The following is a 21,790-nucleotide window of genomic DNA, read 5'->3' on the forward strand; positions in this document are numbered from 1 at the left end:
AATTGGATCTCACGTAACATTAATAGAAAGGGGGGCAGTTTTAGTGCAGTTTTGATCGTTAGGATAAGTTAAGCTGAGGATAATAAACTAAGAAGCTTCCGTAATTTGTGCGGATACTCGCTTAGGTCGTAATATCCGTAACAACGTTTCGGTTTCCCATACATCGGTATCCGGGACAAGAATAAAAAACACACTGTCGCGTGAAGTAAAGAGCCCAAGAGGACATGTTATTCACGGTGATAGGTCGAAGGTCCTGCCGGGATCTTCGTCGAGCGATAATTTAAACTGCTGCCGGTGCTTCTCGGTTTCTCGTTTTTGCTCCATTTTTGTTTCATTCACTATATTTTCTCGTCTCTTTTTTTACTTCTGCTTTTATTACTAATCTTATCATTATTTAGACCATATGACAAGCTCGTGACAAACGGTATTGCATGAAAGTTTGAATTCGATTAATGCTTTTTCTCGGATTAAGGAATTTTAGAAAATAATGTGCGAAGAAATGCAACAAATCTTGTTACAGGCTGAAAGATATCGCGCCTAAACGAATTACTTCTACACTTCAACACTTTTTGTTAATACGTAAATAATTGCTAATAAAGTAGTAATACAAAATATATTACATTAACGTGTGTATTAAATTTGGTATATTAGTGACGAGATGCAGATTGCTACGTGTACTTCGTAACAGGGTTTGACGTTCATATATCTAGTAAGTGCAGCACAAAATCATGTATATATTATATCATAACTTAATTCCCTCGCGTGTCGTCTATTAGAATATTGCGCGATCGATATGCAGATCCAGAGATTCTTCCGCCTAAATTCGTTCGTGTGTGTGATATCTCTTTCTCTCTCGGAAGTGTCCTTAACTTGAGCCCATTCCTTTGCTTCCTCCAAGCCGTTTTCCACCCACTTTTTATTTCCGGGGAAGGTAAGGGGTGGCGATAAGGTCAAGTATAAAAGTTTTCGCCAATGGAAAAAAAGAAACTCGTGGAAAAGTGGCCTTACGCCGAGGCAGGTCATAACTCGGGTCGTTCTACCATTCGATGCTCCGCACTCGATACGGCTAAGGAAACTCCTAAAGGGTTCGATGCGGACGAGCGATCTTGTGATTTAAGACAGACAGTATCGTTAACCCGTGATTTTCGATCTAAACGTTCCGAGCATATCGACGTAATGGTTCGATATTCGTACGATTATAAGACGATTATATCAAAAAACGAGATGTATCGCTCTATAATATATAATATATTAAATATATAAATCTAGAATAAAAATATATTATAACCTGTTTATATCTTAATAGCTAAATGTATTATAAATAGTTGTTTAATACCCGATGGTATTAATTTTAATGATTCGATTCGTTCAGCAAACATATGTCGAAGATATTTTCTTTATGTGGGACATGTGACATATCTTCCTCAATTTCTTTACGGACGTATTCTCGTCTCTGCCTCAGTTTTGTCGCGGGCATTCATCGTCCGCAGGAAGCAATTCGTAGTTTTCCAATCAGAGAAAGGCGGGCTCATTTTCCGGACGGTACGCGACTTGCATTATATTCCGAAACCGGAAGCGGTCGATCAGGAAGGACTGCGCCACGAAGCAGGATAGGGGAGCCTGCACGTTTTCTCCCCGTCGTTGCCCACGGGAGCGCTACTCGAGATATTGTCTCTATTGTCCCTTTAATCGGAAAAATCAAAGTTTTCCGAACCACTACGAGTTGTACGTGATCTCACGTTTATTTTCTAAATTGATCGTAGTAAATAACCATTCAAATTTTAACATTTTACATTTCGAATATTTGAGTAAACCCAGTATATTATTGTTCTTCGAATTATCCACAAGACGCATTTCTTACGTCTTGTGGACTTCACGATTTCTTTGTTTCATGAAAATCTAACAGAATTATCTTTTGGATAAGAAGCAAACAAAAACCGAGCACAACGGTTGCAGATTGGGCTATGATCTTGATACATTTGCTTTTTTCTGTATGTTTATCTCTGGTAAATATAATGAAATCGAGAGATCATGAAAAACCTTCCAGGCGAAAATTATCTCTCTTCTAGGTAAAATTCAAATAGACAAAACAGATAGGACAAAGTTTTTATCGATTTCGTCCGATCCGCGGCAATAAAATTCGCCGCCGCATACCAGAGGTTTCTAATTACAAAGAAAATCTTTGATAATAAATATCAGTCTAGACAGATAACAAAAATGTTGTCCGGGTAATATTGTTTTATCAATAAAAACGGAGACCGCGACATGAGTCCGAAATTTCTGTAGTCCGTACTAATAAATGCAAGACAACGGAAATTTCTATTTGTTCCGAATCGTCAGATAGAAGTTCCGACAATAGAAATATGTTTTGTCTGTTTGCAAACACGGGATCCTGATATGAGCCGGAGACCCGCGTTTATCGGATCTCCGTCTACTAATAAAAAAGAAATCGCCGATGGATAAGGAAGTGAGATGAGTTACTGGAAGGAGCGATAGTTTACGCCCCAAAAAAACAGGGTAAGGACTCAACGTTGAACTCGCCAATAGGTAACCGTAAAATCAAAATCTGTACTGTAGACAATGACGATTCTAACTCGCCAATAGATAACCGGGAAACTAAAAATTGTACTATAGTTAGTGACGCTTCCACGCTAAGTTCACCAATAGATAACCGCGAAATCAAAACTCGTATCATGAAAAGAATCTTACCAACCGAAAATCTTAGCTCATCAAGAGCAGAGAGCTCCCCATACATCTCACGACGAAACCTACCCTTTAGGGTTTTTTATATAAACCGCGACATCACTTCACTTCCATTCCATGCTTCGAGTTACTGACCGAGAATCACTCGCACTTAGTTCAAATTCGATTCCGAATCCAAGTCTGAACTTAATTCTTGTGCACATCGCTTTTACGACTTTAAAAACCACTAAATGCTAACAAGTATTTGAGACTCCAATCTCTGCGAAGCTACGAGGCTCTGGAGTCGTCCTGAAATCCAATCGAAATTAGATCCTCAATTTAATTCAACAAATAATAGGTCTTATAAGTATTATTATTTTTCCTTTTCTCTTATTAAAGGAGACCATCAGACTCTCGAATCCTTAGAACGTTATTACTCGTTATTCTCTTCCTTAATTTCTACGATTTACAACTTTTTTTTTGCTATTGCGGATTAGCTGAGTAACATTCGCTAGATCTGTAGCATTTTCACTTTTGTTCAGACACTAATTTTGAAAACTATTTCCTCTACTCCACAGCCCAGTAAAATACAAACAATATGTTAATTATTCCTAATTAAATGAATTATTTTTAATAATGTTCCATTAAACGTTAACTAAATCGTCGGAATTGACGGAATGGGCTAGCTAATTGTAAGAAATTAATAAAATGAGATACAAAATATCTATAGAAGTTTTAAAGAATTATTCAAATTCTTTTTTAATGGTGCTATCCCCAGTTCCGGTTCCATTATTTTATAGATTATTTCCACGCTCCACAGCAACTCAGAGGAAATAAATTAATATCCTTCCTCTTCTCTCCACCCGTATACATATACACATACATATACACATACCTGAAATCAATGTTAGCTTTTAATATTTAATATTTATTTAAATCAAAATTGTAATGAACGGGACACAAGATGTTAGTATTAAATTAGAATTCTTTCCGCTGAAAATCGTGCCCGATGATCGCGAATCACACACATACTGTTACATACTGTCACATATATATACACTCACTTACATATCCATATCTATAATGCGCTACTCTCAGCCGACTTCTTAATTAAATGTATGTACACAGTGTCCTATTTAATTTTGTCGACTCTCATAACATTTTATTTTAGTATCACTATTAGAATTATTTTTTTTATAATAAATTATACAATTTTTAAAATAAAATTATCCCTTTTTATTCTAACTTAAGACTTCGTCGTTAGCTCCTCGCCCTCCGAGATCGCACAAGATCCGATTCTAGGTAATAGGGATTAAGTTCCTTGACCTGAAAACAGGATCGACGATCGCACGGAAGGCGTCATAGCATCCTTTCCAGACGTTAACCCGTATCTAGAGCCTTAGAAAAGTGCGTTCGACTTGCAGCACGCACCAGTGTATGTACTGCGAGACAGAGTATATGTACATCGTTCTTCCGTATCTCACTCTCTGTCTCTCTATTTCTCTTTCTTTATCCTTTCTTTTGCTTTCCGAAGAATCAAAGAAATCCTGGGCTTTGAACGTAATACATTATTACAAGAATAATTGGCATATACTTAATAATATTATAATTTATTTTAACAGAATATTTTATATAAAATACAAAATTGCATTATTTTTAATGTAACATTATACTGCTCAAATTTTCTTAAAATGGATTAGTAGTAATTAAATAGTAGTCGCAAAAAACGTTTATTTACGACAGAATTATTTTTTTACATATCAGCAAGAATATTAATAAAACTGGAGAGCGTAGAAAAATATGAGAAAATTTTCGCACGTATTCCGGGTAGTCCATCGTAGCGAGTCGGCGGACAGCTTGCATTTTTTATTGGCTAGGTAGCAATTAAGCCGCTTAAATCGCCGTGTCGGCGCTAATTTATGTCCTCGCTAGAAAGATCAGCGCGTAACTCGTGATTAATTGCAACTTTTACCAGAGCATCCCTTTCGTCGGAGTGCGGGGTCAAATTGGAGTAGGATTTTCTTGTCGATTAACGTGACGTGCATGTCCGGATTTCGCGAACATAATCACCGTCGTTACTAGTGTAACCCGATTAGCTAGCAGATTTTTAAAGTAAATTTCCATTTATTAAAAAATGTATTTTGTAAAAAAAAAGTATTTTTTTTCTTGAGTATTTGATTTAGTCGATACTTACCGTTGCTGGTTATTGCAGGCATTAATTTTGGTATATCTTGCAGCACAAGTGTATAACAGTAAGTAGAAATTTTAGCAGTAGTTGTGTAGAAAATTTAGCAGTTGATGTTTTATGACCGTCGTGTAGTGATTCTTTGGCAAGATAGAAAAATTAATGCTTATTATATGCAAGATATATATGAAATAGTTAAAAGCAAATCATTAATGTAATTTATTGGCTAATTTAAAAGTAGCTAAATGGCCAATTTGCCAAGTTAAGTGATCTATTTTTTGCTTGCTCGTAGATAGTACAGCGCGATGGTTTGATCGCCGGAATTAATTTGCATGATAACGAGCGGCATGGCTAAGAAACTCGTGCACAGACCGAAAATGCTGAAACCTATCGTAGCGCTATTAGACGTTTAAGTAATTTAACCTTTCCAGAGAATCGTGCCATTACATTAGAATTATGTTTTAATAGTATTAAGTCAAATAATTTAAATTCCATATTTTTTGATAACAGAGAATACCGGGGAGAATACGTATATATTAATATCTTTGTAATATAAATTAATTTGTATTAAAAAGAGACATATAGTTATTGGTTGGTAAAGTTATGTTAATTTTCTTATTAAATTTTTATATGTATTTGCAAAGTTTATTATTATTATTTATTCAATCCACGGGAAATTAAATTGTATCTCTTATATAAATATTGAAAAACAAATGTTGTTTGTCATTATTTACGAGTGCAATACCGTTATCGCTGATAGTTGTACAATTCATCATCTTTTTGGAGATTCCGCTTCGATTTCCTGATTTGCACTCTTGCAAAAACATTCATTAAAAATCGTCCGGATCTATCCAGAACCATCAGTAAAATTATTAAAAGCGAGCTTAAAATGTGCGCGGAGAATAAAGAAAATGCAAATAAAAAGCATAATAACTTGCTTCAAACGACTGCATTGTGCAAAACCTCGATGTATAGTACATTCTTCGTTCCGCATGTGTTGCAGGGGGTGGAAAAAGTTTCAAAAATAAATATAAAAAAAACAGCATTCATGTTACGCGTGCTCGTTATCGTCCAACCCTTTCTCGCTGTCTGCATGCATGCACGATGGTCAGTAAAAAAGCTACGCGAAGTCGATATTTTGCAGAATATGTATGCGCGCTATAGTTGCTTGATAATAGTAGTTTCCTAGTGAGTAGACTGCGATTTTGAAATTATTCGGTAATTTATTCTGAAGATTTTGCACTTTAACTTTATTTATACATCAGTCAGCTGATCAGTCATATATACTACAATCAGCAGACGATAACGTATGACACATGACACCTGGGCGGTTCTGATTTGCAAATTGTTTGTAGTCTCTGTTATATGTTTGACATTGTTGTTGCTTTTTGTTTTTGAAATATAAATCTCTTAACTATTTTTAAATATAATTGTATATGCAAAGATAGTGAGATTGCTTTTGAGACTAATATTTGCGCAAATGCATTGTCTACGGATAATAATATTTTATACGTAATCTTTATATCGATATTGTGACAAAAGGAGCGACAATCAGTTTTTGCCATCAGCCCTGTATATATGTATTGTACCTACCACATGTAAATTTTAGACGACCTAATTTGTTAACTTTAAATACTTATAACCCAAAAACTATTATAGTCTTGATATTTTGGTATCAAGATTTTTGTCTCTAAATAATTTCAAGAATCTGCCCTTAAACATTGTTACAGTCTTTACACATTCTGTATATATATTACTATAAGAGAATCGTAAAAGAAAAATCGAAGCTCGACTTCTTTCTCAGGCCAAGTTTTGTTATCTGTACATTTTTATCTAGACAAATGAGGTGGAAGTCGATTTCGCTGACTGAGTCGTGTCAATAAGTAACAAAGGAAGACAATAATGGTTTGTCTTTATCATCATCGAACAATGGAAGGAAAGCGCCAATGTTTGAGTTAAGGTGACAGTATAGAAATATGATCATATTCGCAAACCGAATAAGAGAAAATTGAGGGAAAGTTGTGGGTAAATTAATGCGTAACAATACATCATGTCGCAGCTTTTAGATACTTATCTGAACTAAAATAATTAATTATTGCAATGCTCCTACCTTTTTTCGACGACAATCGATTAAGAATCGCGTAATATCCGCTTTACCCGATGGATGATGAGCCCGAAATTGTAGAAATTGGTTCGTCAATATCTGAGACGCCTCGGTTCGAACCGAGAATGGTACTCAGCTTCAGCAATGGCGTCAAAGTGGATTTCATGGTGAGGTCGACGGAGGATGGACGGCGCTCAAGACAGAAGAGGATAGGTGCTGCTAGCAATGAAGAGCCGAACTCCGTCGAGCGTCATTACCTGCCATCACTTCATTGATTCAAGATGAAGTTTTAGCATAGTTGTTGAGCTCAAGTAGCCTGACCTATGTTACCGTCTTCCTGTCAGAATTCGTAGTGAAAATGAGCTATATCATATATACGCTGCAGCATTTATTAATGCAAATGTATGAAAAACAATAAGTTTTTATAAGAGAATCGCAATTTTAATAGCAATATTACTGCAGCGTTTGATAAGTCAGTTAATGTAATTTCTTGCAGGACAACAAAGCACAATAATCTGATCAACTTTAATTATTAAATAATGGATTGTATAATATTAAATGCTTGGATTATTTTTTTTAATAACTATGTTTGTTAATTTTACTTGATAATGTAATTAGACTATTCTTGCATAAAGATGAATATAAATATTTTAAAATAAAAAAATTTTTTTTACCAATCTGGACTTTGATAACACGTAATAATCTCGGGTAATGCGAACATTTAAATTGGGATTAAACCTAAAACGGACAGGCATCGTTATATTTCTAAATTGCATTCGTTATTTGCCATTAGTTTTCTACGTATCGTCGACATCTGCGTTATTAAGCAAAGTATTAAGTTTTTATAGCGCAATAAGGGCTGCTATTACATCTGGCAAAGAAATTAGAAATGAAACATAGCCTTAGTAGAGGAAGCATTAATTAAGTACCGGGATTGTTTTAATTTACTGATCTGTGAACCTATTGTCAGCCTCTCTCTTACAATTTTATAATACGCGTACTTATTCACTTTTTAAATTATAGACGTGAATTGTCGATTATTAATTATTAATGAATTAGGGATTATAATATAGGCGTTTTATTATAACTCAAAGAGAGATTTATTCCAGGGACGATTATTATTAATGAATTAGGGATTATAATATAGACGTTTTATTATAACTCAAAGAGAAATTAATTCCAGGGATACCTTCGCAAAATTTGTAACTTGCGCTACTGTCTTTCGTGGATAATGAGCTATATATTGTATCTAAATTATTGTTCTATTATTATGTTAATAACTTCCAATTGGCGATATGTGCTTCGTATAACTGGTTCATTATTACGTGGGAAAGGATAATAGAATTTCCTAGCGGTGCGCACTCATGCGGTTACATCAAAATTCGAAACGATTGCTCGGCCAATAGGAACATTTTGATATTATATTCATGGGTTATGGAATACAATAGAGTGAGCAGCGTCATTGATGAATGTATAGCGCCACGTATTATTCGTACGGGTGTAAATAACATTTGCGCTCCTAGGATCTGGACAGAATTATATTCTGTATAATAGTCAAATCGTAATTCCACATTTAAACGTGTTGTATGTACGTTGCATGATAATCTGTTTAATTCTCGCAAATCAAACATCTGCGTCCTTTATGTTGCATTTAAATAATGAATGGAGTTGCGTTATATACTTTAGTGAAAAACAAGAAAGCAACAACAACGTATAAACCACATACGAGACTATAAATAAAGAGTTCGCAAACAAACCACTCAAAATCGTTCATGTGCTATATATACGTTATCGTCTGCTGACCACTTAATCGAATCAATACATGTATATATGTAGATATATATATATGTACATTTTCACATGTTCCACCGCTGCGGCAGCGGAAGTTTCCCCCGAAGAAACTTGTCCAATAAATAATTCCTTGTTAAGCCGTCCCCGACTTGCCGCAATGGCGAGCAAAAGACATGGGGAAAAAGGACGATCGTCTCGATATGTGCGAGTAAAGAGACCGTAGACGCGGATGCCGCGGGGGGGGGGGGGGGGGGGGCATTGGCGAAGGAGAAGCGAGTGGTATGAGCAACAACGAGGTAGACGATAATAAATAGAACGATGGATTCAGCTCGCGATTCGGAGTTTCCGCGGCACTTTTATATAAATAACACAGACGAAGAGGCAGTAGCAGCGGCTCGTAAAACTGAATTATGTCCCACCTACTCCGCGGCGGTACCCCTGTCACACCGCTCTCACCATCCGCCGCGCGGTTTTCTAGCGCGATTCACCGCCGGTCGTTCGCCACGTGTGCACGCGATCGTACGTGGTTCGTATACGGTGCATTTGTGTGACTGAGAGGAACGGAGGTATATTCGAAGTACGATCGTGATTGACCGGCCGGGAACAACTTTATCCACGCGGCGAATTTTCTCCAGGGTGATTTTTAAATCCCTTTCGACGCAGGCGCGTGCCAGGTCATTTATACAGTGCCAATTGGAATTTATCGATTTCACCTTTGCCTGCTAAGCTTTGTTAGCGGACGATCGTGTTTCACACAACCCGATATCGCGAGATGGATATGAATTGGAGAGATATTTCGGATGAAAGGCTTCGATCTTGCGTTAATTTATAATATATATATTTATTAATTTTATTATTTCTTTTATGAAAATATTTATGTTTTTACAAAAGCATAAAGAGTTTTTAAAATTCTTTAGTCTTTCTAGGATTTTTAACGCGGTTATAAAAGGAATAGGCAATAAACTATCATATTAGTTCTATATAAGTCTAAATAAATTACTCTACAAGAGATGCTCGCGAAAATAAACGGAAATATTTTGGAACTTGTTTAATTGCTGATTTTATTATCTAGCGCACAATAGGTAATCGTCACGTTTCTTTAATTAGTTGTTTCTACAAGATCAGTATCTTATTCATTCAGGTCAGCTACGATGTAAACGTAAGATTTGTTTGTAGTGAAGGAGATAATTGTAAATTTTACGAGCCATTTGGATCAAGTCCTAAATTTGCATTGTACTACTTAACTCAATTATTTGCTATTAGCAAACTTTTTGTTATTTTTCATTAAAAATTAGATAATCTTTAGTATGCACTACTGTCTATGCACTACTGTCTATGTGAACTAAAATTTGAAAGCATGTTTTATTTTTATAACGGTAATTGATAGTTCTCAATGTCCTAGAATAATATACGGTATTATATTCAGCATATTACCGCAACTTGTTACTTGAAACGTAATATAGTGTAATTTTAGTGATTTAATAGCTCTTTTTTATTTGTACGTTAATGACTTTAATGAGGATGAAAAATAGAGTTTTTCTAAAAAACAATGTTATGTCGCTTACCAACAAAAAGAGAAAGAAAATCATCAGTTAAGTGAACTAAAAATATAAAAACAGAACAGATGAGCTGCTTGATTGCAAAGCACAAAAAATAAGTTATCTATACTGTAAAACCACCCGTACATTTTCTAAAAAGTGGCAGCATCATCAGTACGAAAGTATACTCATAGATAAAGAAAAGAAAAGTAGATATTACATCGTACGGTTCCGAGAAGTATATTCTACTTCTAATTAGAAGTGACTATCGTATATATACGAACATATATTAGAAAGAATGTACGTTAGTTCTAATTCACTGGCGTATTTTATCTAAAACGGTCGATATAGCTTGAAGTTTGTTTTAACTATATAACTCATTCAGAGTAGAGTTGAGCAAATTTATGAGTAAAAAATAACGAATAAAGAATAAAATTTTATTTAGGAATAAAAATAATTTCTTATTTGAATAAAACTTATTCGCATAATGCGAATGAATGTTACACCTAAATCAAATTTTATTTGAACAATGAATTCTAATAATTGCTGTGTTTTCCAACTTAAGCGCATCAGATAATCTTTAGTTTATTACTACAGCGCATTTTTCTTTAAATAAATGTTTATCCAAATAATTTAAGTATTTTTTTTATGCGTAGTGTAATAATATGATGCATTTTAATATTTTTATTATACACATATACTGTATTATGTGCATGCATAATTGCAGGTGGGTGTACCTGTGAAGTATTTAAATACTAAAGAATAATAACAATGCAAGAGGAAAATAATATGGATAATAAATGATAAAAATAACGCGAAGAACAAATAATACCTACAAGTAATAATAATAAATAAAATTTTAATTAAATAATAAGCTGAATAATAAATTATTCAAATAAAATGTTCAACTCTGATTCTAAAACATCGAATTATTATCGATCGATAATATATATAATAATACAGTTATTATAACGCGTGCGATTCGATACATTCAAATATTATATTTATTTGTTTCCTCCTTTATGAGATTGGTCTAGCTTGATAATTTAATTGTTGATTTATTGTAAATTATATTATTCTTTACATTTCACAGTTGATATTAACATTTACAAATTTAACAACTTGCACCCCAATTAAATATTTCGGCAATGCGTGTTTACGTGTATCTCCGGGTAAGTTACAAAGGAGTATCCGGAATATAGAACATAGGGAAAGCAATTGCTGATGCCTGTGTGTTGGATAAGAAAGGAATTCTTCGTAGATGTTGCTAGTTGTCGTAAAAGTGCAGTGCGTTGTAGGTGAATATTCCGTACGCTATTTCCCTCCTTGGTGCAGTTTCGTCTGCATAGTAAAATTCACTTACCAAAATGTCCGAGGCTTGCATGAGAGAAATTTTACGAAGTTGCCGATGAATAATGGATCCTCTATTTTGGCGATAAAGTCTAACGTCTGACGAAGCTTTCAAAAATAGTACGCATCACTGATTTCTCTTTGTCTATATTCTTCATTCCGATGTGTTATGCCATGAGAGAATAGTTTTACAGCAACGCATGAAAATATTTTCTAAGTACATTATAAGTTTATTACGACATTTTCTTCTCTCACTGGCAGCATGCAAATCTTTACGCTTGAAACGCATCTTAGCAAAGTTTTATCATTCACCATCATAATGAAAACTTTGGTTTTATTACATCAATGCCATTAGAAGTATAATATACATTGCCATGATTGAATAATTTATTTAATAAATAAAGACATTACATTGTTAAATTGTCTTTTAACATTAGAACAACCACATCTTTCACCTTCATTAACATATAAATCAGAAAACGTTGACATTAATTAATTAAGTTTGTAAAACTTTAGATATAAAATTTCCATTGTTAATAACTTTCAAGTAATTTTGAAGTTTAAGTTGTTATAATGTATAAAAATAATAAAATGTAAACATTAGTATTTTTAAGGATACACGATTTAGCTAAATTATTTCGCGAAGATTACAGAGGGTCGCGTTATATATTTACAGCATTAATACCGAGTGACGACACGGTATTATCGTCTTAACAAACGACCGTTTTAATTCGACATAGCAATGTGTGAAATTCTCAGGAATTATCTCGATCCCTTGCTACGCAGCGACAAGCAGCAAGCGGAATCGTTTCCGTGTGCATGCTCATCAGTCTACCGAGGACAACGTGTTGAGGCATATAGGAAAGCGAGGAAACTTCGCTACAGCGAATTTCCATTTAGAGAGATTTTGCGATACCCGCAGAGCCGGTGTAAGTCTTCGCGAATTGGCGCGAGATAAGGACAACTTCTAGCACTTTCTTCTGCTGTAAATTGGAAATAAGTAGGTACAGATTGTGTGATAATCCGAATCTCTCTAGCCGACTCAAAGCAGCCCTTGCCCTTTTGTGAACAAGACGATGCTTTGCAGGGACACAATGACTATTAGTTTCTAGCTATTAATTCTGTTGTAGAACGCTATTGCATTGTTTTCTGTAAGATTGTAGTGTAAAGATATGGATTTAAAGAAGAGAAGAATTTTCGCGAAATAATTGTAACTTGAGCCCTTTTAGGAAAGATAAACTTATTTTGATCTGTATTAAAAAAAGCAAGAGGAAATTGTGGAGATAAAAATATATCGTCGGGTCTGAAAACTCGTGCTATGCATACTAAGATTAATAAAGTATCAGAGATATGCATATATAATATGCATATGTAATTGGATTACGATAATACTTTATGAATCAATTTTCCTTCTGAATCACTTAGCATAAATGTGTTTTAATCATCTGTCAGATAACTACACTTCATGTAAATGTATTGCATTATACAAATCTGTGGATAATTTATTTATGTATAAAATTATGCTTTCTTATGAATCTAAATGCGAGATTTTACATTAACATGCAATATGTATAGTAAAAGATAATTATAAGAATGTTAAAAATCTGAATAATCAGAATTTCAGTTTTTACTTATTATTTCAGTCAGTTAAATCATACGTTAATTAAAAGATACAGAACAAAATTAGAAACCCATTAATCCATCGTGTCCCTTTATTGCTATAACGTCTTAATATTCTATAAGAAATTTAAAATGATCTGTTAAATATTCCCGCGACGGCCGCGACGTTCACATCATAACAAAATAATATAATACCGTACATTAATAAAAGCCGATACACGGAAATTGCGGTTTCAACATGGTATGTGTCTTTCGACGAAGGGTTTCAGCGTGGGCCAAGGGTGAATTGCAAAGGGCGGTCCAAGGCCATTTATTATCCCCATTATCGTGCTTCTGACCTCACTGTCTGCTCCCTCAGGACTTGAACACACCTATAACATACAATCCCCTTTCACTCTCGACAATGCTGCCCTTGTCTTGCTGTCGAAATATCGTCGACGGCATCGATAGCCTTGGAACCATGTTCAAACGTGTTTTGTCAAGCATTTGTCTATCATTCATGACAGTTTGTTGACAAGATAATAGTTCAGTTAAAATATTTGAACATTTAATTAGCAGTAGTGGATAACAGGAATATATATTTGTTTATAACTGGAGACAATATCTTTCCAGTTGGAGGCAGTTATATTTTAAGAAAACAATTATCTAAGATATTAATAAACATCATTGAAAGTATTATTATATAAGTTATGTGCTTATAGTTACAAATCGCTCTCAATCATCATCTGTTAAATCTGAACTTGTTATAGAACAACTCGTTATAATTGAGAGTTGTTTGCGTTTGAGTGGAAATGCAGATTTTCGATTCCAATATAAGATAAGAATCCATACGGAAAAACCGGCGATGATTTCACGTATTTTCCTTTTCTATCCTGTTTTATCAAAATTATCGATTTCAACTTTTCCTCTCGATATGCGCTGCTCGGAAAACTGGAATCGCAATAGAGGGAAAAAACGGGTGTCGAGGTATCTCGTTTCTATCTCATTATCGATAATAGCAAACAAGAGAGAAGGAGGTTGCATGTTTAGACTTATGCGATGAAAGAAAGGGAGGGAGAAAGAGAGATAGATATGACCGAGAGATTTCAAAGACTGTGCGGAATAAGGCGAGAAAATCGATTCGCTGTGATTGGATCGGCTGGATGGCGCCTCGTGAAAACGCTCCGGTGGAAATTATTCGTGGTATAGTAAAGTCGATATATTATAATAATTTCGTCGGTAGTGAATACCGCGTGAATCTTGATAATACGGAAAGTTTATAGCACTGCGTAAAGCTCGACTTCGTTTCTTCTTTATTTCTGTTTTATCGTCTCGCTGTGCCGGCTACTGCTGTTTTTAACTTTATAACACGACTGTGTTTCTAACCGATAAATCTAACGTCTTCAATCTTGTTTCTTTACAATGTCTCACACGATCTATTCGCGAATAATCTCTTTCGTAGTTACAGTCTATCACGTAGACTTAAACCTGCGATACACACTATCAGCATGTTGGTTTCAATTTTGTTAGGCTAGATGTAGCTTTTGTTATGACCTTAATATGTCCGTACATGGTTTAAACTTAGCTCGAAGACTTCAGACGAAAAAAATTTATTTATCTGCTTTTCATCCTAATGAAGTTACATGAGTAATATAGGACAAGTTATATTAACTCAAACTAATAAACAGCTATGAGAAACCATGCAAAAAAGGGACAAAAGTATCTTGCTCGACTGATGTCCGGCGGGTTGTTTCCTAGTTGCTCGTTATTATTTTTGCTTCTTATTTCTTCCTCTTGCTTTTTCGCTTCCTCGTGCTGCCTCGCTTAGTTTTCACCTGCAACCCTGTCATGTATGCGCTAGAGCAATTTATTCCCTTGTAAAATAACTACGCACGGGCATCGGCTTGGTTGCAGTACCGTGTGCAATTATGTAAAAACTATGCTAATAGAAATTGCATGGAAAAATCTATTTATAATGTTAGTAAGAAGAGAGAAGGGGAAATGGGGTGGGTGGATGGCGCGCTCGGTCACGGTTTCGATGAGAGTGAAAGGATTGGTAGAAGGAATTTTGTTAGCAGAAATAGGATATGGTCATAATAAAAAAAAACCTGTACGAATTATGTAAAAATGTATGCTAAACGAGCTGCGTACCGTCTAAACCGACTAAAAGCGATATACTTTTATCAGTCTGCATCTTTTTGTTTTTTTTACCATTGGCTATCTGCTTGTTTAATTTGTATGTTCTTTATAGACAATGATTATTGTCACGTAAATCTCACAAGATTTATATATGTATTTCACAAGGAAAACGTCAAGTAAATCTTAGCCAATTTACGTAGTAAAAATAAAGCCAGTTGGCCCATCCTTATTATTAAAATATTAATTTATATACAATAAATTTTTTTTTAAATTATAGAATCTAATCTTTTCTAATTGCACAAATACAGATATAATAACACGATAAGAAATAATATAATTTTCGACCAATAAAATCACTACTTATTTAAGCACGAAACTTACGAATAAACTAATCACAGTAAAAATTTTCCGACAATCAGAAACAAATTAAGAACAGCGTTGGCAGTCAATCAAAATGAAAATATCGATAACTTGCTATATACATATTACATGAAAGAGAACTTCAGAGAATAAACAGACCTACAATTTGTTCTGATTTAGAAATAGAAATGTTAACGGCGGTTTCTCGCACAAGATGGTTTCTGTACTGCAAACATTATTTTATTCCAGTCGAATTAATTATACGTTATGCATATAAAAACAGCATTATAAATATCAGCTTTGAATACTTATATACTGAGCCATTTACGTCTTAAATCCTATCTACATATTCATGTTTCTAGCCATCCATTACGCATTCGAGCGTAAATGTCGCTGCGTGCGAATGTTCGCCTGGCAGCGCATATTTCCTCGCATCATTTTCTATTTCAGAAACTTCGTGAAATTTTGCTCGGTTTAGATATATTTGAATCGGTAGACTGAATGTATAGTGAACGTCTTTAGATCGTCATGAATACACATCGTCGATATCGTTTTATCTAAAAATGTGTGCATTGTGAAATATTTGGAAAATGATGATAAAGTAAATAAAAAGAATTTATAAAAACATGTTTTAATAATGCCGTTTATAATTCGTAAATTTTTAAAATAAGAGTTTGTATTAGAGAAATCTTACAACTTTATATCTGACTTTTATAATTCATGAGTTATTTTCACGCGATCTTTTGTGTAACTTGATCTTTACTATTATTATTACCCTCGTTTTATATATAGACACTTTGTTTTTATGTACTATCTTAATTTATTCCGTGAGACTTTTAATTAGAAGTTTCTCGGTAAGGTCTACTCGATGATCTTGTAAACTGGTTAACGCTGTAATAATTTCCTAGGGACGAAGTTTCAATCGTGGCCGTGGGTATGATGGACCATAGTGGATGCGGTATTAATCTCGATCGTGAATGGCCGTTAGAGAAGAAAAGAAATCAATATCATAGAACGGTGGTTATCGTTTCCAGAGAATCGGTGCAACTAGTTTTGGCTTAGCCAGATGGTTAATGAAGGAGGTTACCCTCAGCAAAGGTTAATGGTGCAATGGTGGGTACACGTTCTCATTGTGTTGGTCATTTCAAAGATCCGTCTAGCCTTTATGGCTTCAAATTTCTCGATAAAGCATATGTTGCTACAATCTCGAGCGAGGACTTATTACATTATGATATTCATACAATTTTACATCATAAATAAAATACGCTTTTAAATATACTATACTGTTTGTAACATTAAGAAATATTTTATATATTTTATAAAAAGAACACATATTTTTAGGAATTGAAGAAAATTTTAGTAGAAGTATCGAAAATATTAGATCTTGAAATAATTCTATAAAGAAATTTTGTTAAGCTCTGGTCATGTGACCAAAGCCAATCTTGGATTAGTAAATTAGACTGTAAATTGAATTAATTAAATGTATTGGAGCATATAGTTCTATATTGCTATACAAGATGAAGATAATTTGTTAATGCACAAAGGATCGTTAGGTTCTATTAAATTATATTATCATAGGAAAATATATGTAGAGTGTATGTATATGTATGTGTATACAAAGTATGTATACGCTATTCATATAGAGATAAGCCCCTCACTTGTAACGGCTATCGCTAATTACTCGGAATATCAAGCGTATCGAGAGCTCGATTGAGTAGCTCGTCAACCATTGAGTATTCGAGTCTTGTCGGTACGATGCATCTGTCACGTTCATTGGTCGGTACATGTATAACAACCTACGTACACGGCCTCTACATCCGTGTTCGCTCATTGTTACTAGTTCAGGAAAATGTTAGTGATCGTTTTTCACAACCGCGCAGCTGGAAAATTACTGCATTTTATAACTTTTGTGTTACATTCTTTTATCTATACGGTCATTAAACGCAAATATAACCGGCAATTGTTGCACTCATTTTTACTACAAATTAAAATATTAATTTAATATAATGCATGCATTAAAAAAGCCAAGGAATCTTTTGCCTAGTACGTACTAATACAGATGCAATAATACGATTATTATAATATATTGCGATATTAATAAATATTGTTATTTATTCTTCATAATTTTATAAATTTTTGTTCTTATAGATGTTATTCTGTAAATCTGTATATTGATTGGAACAGCCTCTTGAATTTTTGTTTAATTCCCTATTATTTTTAGTTATGTTCGAAAAAGAGAGAGAGAGAGAGAGAGAGAGAGAGAGAGAGAGAGAGAGAGAGAGAGAGAGGAGAGAGAGAGAGAGAGAGAGAGAGAGAGAGAGAGAGAGAGAGAGAGAGAGAGGGAGTGGGGCAGAGACCAATTTGAAATTGTCAATCTATCCAATTTTAAAAACGCATCACCCAGCAGCTTTCTCGTCAGTCATCCCTCTATCGTTTCTCATTCCGCGGGATCACGGGACTCAGAAGAACGAGCTTTTAACGCGCGTCGTCAATCTATGAGGCGCGACAAATTCGGTTTTCTATCGCAGCGTTGGTCAATGTACTGGCTCAAATGCAGATGGAAAGCCGGTCAGTGGACAATTTTTTTTTTGCGCGCGTGAGAAGTTTTGTGACCATTTCCGGCGACGATCAGATAGGGAGCAGGGTAATGACGGGAGGTCCAATCTGCATTCGTAATGACGAACGGGGGGGAGGCTGACACAGTGTCTGACCTCGGTTTGCAAGGACATTGGCCATCTATTAACCCTCGGGGCCATACGTCCCTTCTCAGTCACGGGAACCATCCCTAGCTACTACCATCCCTTAAACGGTCGTTAACTAAAGCCATTCTCTATTACCCTTCCATTCGATACAAAATACGAGTATCCAGCTACAGGAATGCAAATTGTATAAAAACAGACAGTATTTCCCCAAAACGATTATCTCTGTAATTATAATTAAAAATGTATATATCTATATGTATACTCTCATCACATTAACGAAATATTTGATACGCCATTGTCTTATTTAATATTTATGCAGGAATATGCATGTATAGCGATACAATCGATAATTTTCACAAGGGAATTTAATGTCAAGTGGCGTTTAATATTTGCGAACCATTTCCAACGTTTCGCGCAGCAGAGCAAAGGTAAAATTTTTATCGTTGATTTCACGAAAAGAGCCGTCCATTGCCATCGCGAGAGTTCACCGCTAATCTCCGGCATTAACTAGTGTCCAATTGGAAACTGCTATAATCCAGTCCGCATCACCGAATTTAATTCCCTTAACGAGGTCTTGCCAGTTGAGCGTTTCGATGCTTTGGCTGGAAAAGCCGTATCTATTAATTATTATTCTTGCGGTTAAACTGAGTTTCCGCTGACGGGCCGTTTATAGCAAGCTTTCTCTATTTCCTTTATCATCTCTGTTGTATTACATTTCGAAAGGAAAACTCAGTTAGTTACGTGTGAGTTGTGTTAACATATTTTTGGTAGTCGAAATCAGTAATATTAACTTTTTGCTGCGTATATTTTGACCAGCATTGGTTTAAACACGTTTACGCGTATACGGTATTATAGTTAAATTGATATATTTTTCTTTTGCTAAATGTACATCACGCTAATACTCATTTCACTAATTACGCTGTAACAAACGAAAATGGAGTATACCAGAAAAGATATGGCAAAACCAATATGGCAAAATCAATAGGGAAACAATTAATTAGAGATTGTTGATTACTTGCTTGTAATTTTACCGACTATTAGCTTATTTATAATTAATGCTAATTGGAAAGCTTGTCGTTTTTCCGAATGTTACAATAATTGAATCAATGGTCTCGCGAATAAATAAATAAAAATACGTTATGTGACTTTCCGTTTTGCATGTACAAACAACATATGCATTAACTGTAACTACATTCTCGTATTTCTCTTTTTGAAATATTTTGCAAGAAGTAACAATTCACTTTGTTAATGGATATGGATATGTATTATATCAATAGACGAATAGACTATACCAATTTAAGTTATAGAGTTGGAATTTTTCCAGATATTTTATTGAATTTATTTGAATATTTTCAAACTTCTATTATTGTTATAACTAAACCATTTAACTACACACACATATAAATATACATATATTCATATTTTTGTATAATATTAAATAAGACAATAGCATATTAAATATAGCATTAATATGTAAGACAATATACATTGGTTGAAGCACATATATATATGCGATTACATCAAATTGTAGCTATAAACAGCTCGCAAAATTAATGTATGCTTGTTAATTTTGTTCATTCTTAGTTTTGTTGATTTTACACTGTATTAACTGCAGCACAATTAAAAAGGGTATCTTTTATGAGCGCTCTTTCGCCGTACTTTTTACAATAAATCTTGACTTCTCGTATAGACTGCTATAGCGTCAGATTTCTTCAGCAAGTGCTCTCAGGAAAAACGATGTTCAAGATGAAACGATAATAATCGAACGCGTTTCGCGAGAGGACCATTGGCTTTGAACGTAAAGATGTTATTCAATTGCGGAGAAGGATCCGCTCTATCAACCTATCTATCAACAATTAAATGGAACATTTTTCACGCGGACGTTTTCTCGCTTCGCCGAAGCTGGATCAGCTGGGATACCACTTGTCTGGCGCCAGCGTCACTCGGGGTAAATATTTGATGAGTAACTTTAGTATCACGGTTATACCGGTCCTGATGAGCGAAGCGCATCGCCGCCGGGCTCGGCCTCGTTCCGTCTCAAACGCACGTTCATGTGTTACTTTGTGAAATTAAAAGGCTTCAGATGGCGGCCAATGTAATTTTCGAGGAAAAAGAAATAATAAAGATAGGAGCTCTATGTTGTGTGTGCTGCAAATTAATTCAACGTATTTTGCTGATAATTTGATCAAATTTTTTCACTAAAAAAGTAGAAAAAATTTTTATTTTGTTTTATTTTATATTTGTAATAAAATTATTTATTTAATTTTTTTTCATTTATTCTTCAACATATGTTGTTGAAATCAGCGAGAAATATAACCTGTTAAAGAAATTGCTTTAGTGCAATTTCTTATATGATTTATAAAAAGAATCTGAACGTCGGGTTTTTACGAAACATTTTATAGAAAACAGCAGATTGTATATCCTTAAGTAAATCTCTATTGTAATTAGCGTGGAGCTTTCCACCGTCATGGTCAGTAGGTATTATCTGCTGCAGCAGGATTCTAGCGAACTTCAAAGTGCTGAGCAAAATTGTTGTAGGCTGAATGTGGGAAAAAGAACGGCATGCTCTCGTGGGCGGAGGATAGGTGTCTGAGCATTAAACATTCAAAGTGTGTTTCAATTTGTTCCGTGAAAGCGCGGGGGACTTTGAAGCGTACAGGGGTTGCGTACTTTACTAGAATATGTTGCAACGTACTGATTGGAGGGATCAAAGCCTGTACAAACGGTCGGTATTTAATCATCCGACCACGGAAGAACGTATTCATCAACGGTTGAACCTTCCGCCAATGCTTATTTGCTTCGTTTTACCCGTACGTTCCCCGCAAATCCTCAACCGTTTTCAGTATGTGGCTGTTAGTTCTAAATAAACTTAAATATCTATTCTGTTTTTCTTTTGCTGTTTTCTCACTGTCAATCGCATCGGGCACCCATCATCCCGCGGGATTAACTAAAAATTCATGGTAAAGGGTCGGATGATACCGTTCCGTTCGCTTTCGGCGTAAGCTTCTTTATTCTCGCTTTTGGTTGCTCGTGCTCCGCTATCACGATCAACTGGAAGGGTATCGACAATGAATTTTACGCACGAGGAAATCGCTCGTCCAAGCCGGCAGATTCGGTACTTGTGCACGGATGGAAATGAATTCGATTGGAGCGAGCCATCTTTTTTTTGCTCTCACCTTTCGTCCCTCTACTCGCGGCATTCTTTTTTTTTACGAGGCGTAAAATACCGTCCACCGATCGCTGGTTGGCGCTAGTCGTAAATTGGTTACCGACCAATTGCCTGCTTGGTAGCATGCTTGGAGAATCGGAGCTTTTCGATGCTGCCTGTGGATTCCAGCGG

The sequence above is a fragment of the Temnothorax nylanderi genome, unplaced genomic scaffold, assembly GCF_030848795.1.
Source record: "Temnothorax nylanderi isolate EJ_2023f unplaced genomic scaffold, tnyl_v1.0 TNYL_tig0007_pilon, whole genome shotgun sequence".
NCBI classification, from domain to species: domain Eukaryota; kingdom Metazoa; phylum Arthropoda; class Insecta; order Hymenoptera; family Formicidae; genus Temnothorax; species Temnothorax nylanderi.